The sequence below is a fragment of the Fukomys damarensis genome, unplaced genomic scaffold, assembly GCF_012274545.1.
Source record: "Fukomys damarensis isolate Sample0158 unplaced genomic scaffold, DMR_v1.0_HiC HiC_scaffold_37, whole genome shotgun sequence".
In the NCBI taxonomy this organism is placed as follows: Eukaryota; Metazoa; Chordata; class Mammalia; order Rodentia; family Bathyergidae; genus Fukomys; species Fukomys damarensis.
The window spans coordinates 4,211,803-4,212,925 of NW_022900949.1; the positions used below are offsets into that span (position 1 = coordinate 4,211,803).

General features: G+C 56.2%; 1 protein-coding gene across 1 annotated transcript in view; it reads right to left on the minus strand.

Annotated features, from left to right (window-relative positions):
• Ddx11 (DEAD/H-box helicase 11) overlaps positions 1–1,123 on the minus strand; it is a 21,429-nt gene that overhangs the window by 15,334 nt on the left and 4,972 nt on the right. The window lies entirely within an intron of this gene.

Below are 1,123 nucleotides of genomic sequence, written 5' to 3' on the forward strand. Positions count from 1 at the left end.
CCAGCACTTGGGAGGCTGAGGCAGGAGGATCGCCAACCTGGGTTCGAGACCAACCTGGGATACGCAGTGAGTTCCAGGTCAATCTCAACTACACAGTAAGACCCTATCTCAAAAAAAAAAAAGAAAAAAAGTATGAGGTCCTAGGCTCCACCTAAGCACTGCAAAGAAGGAAACAAGCAGATGAAAGAAGAAAGGTGGGGCCTGGGACCTGCTAAAAGGCTGTGTAGCGGAATGCTGGCATCTGTGGCGGTGCTTACCTAGCACGAACAAGGCCTGGGGTTTGGTCCCCAGTACCAAAAACAAAATATAAAACAAAAACCCTAACGCTCACCGGTGTAGAATAAACTTAACCGAACACTCCCAAGCACCTGGCCTGAGCACCGGCATCTCCTGCAGCACCACCCCAGGCCTCACGCTGTAAATCTCAGCCCAGGTAAGGAAATTCATTCGCCTTCCCGACACCGCCTGGTGTGGGGCAGGCGCAGGACACCCCGGAAAGTGCCCAGGGGAGAGACAGTCACGTGCACTTGGAAGGACAGCACACGCGGTGGTGCAGTCCAGGTAGCGACACTCTCAGAACCGCAGCACCACAGAGCACCGCAGAACCAAGATGCCAACCCCGGGGGCTGCAGTCACGGAAGGCTCAGCGAGTGGCTTGTAGGGAGACCAGGCACCTTGGGCAGCTGTGGGGGAGGGCGTGCATCAGAAGCAGGCGGGTTAACAAAATGCCACTCAGGGTGGAAGACGGAGCGGCTCCCCGCGGGGGTGTGACTTAGAAGACACCAGAACACAAAGGGGAACTGAGTCCCAGGGGCAGGTTCCACAGGAATGGACAACTGGCTGAGGCCACAAAACCAAGAGGTCAACGCATGGAGGGAGCAGAGGACACAGACGGAGAGGCGGAGAGGGAGGGGAAGGGCCTACAGGGTAAGCAAGGCGGGGTCAACGCTGCTCTGCGCGTTCTCACTAACACGGGACCGAAGTCAAGAGGTCCAGAATCACAGATACAAAACAATCAGGAGGGAAAACAAGTTCGAGAAGAGATGGAGAGACGGAAGATTGGACCCAGGTTAGCACAGCAAGGGGTCCAAAGCCCAAGGGCCTCAGAGGTGCCTAAAGGAGG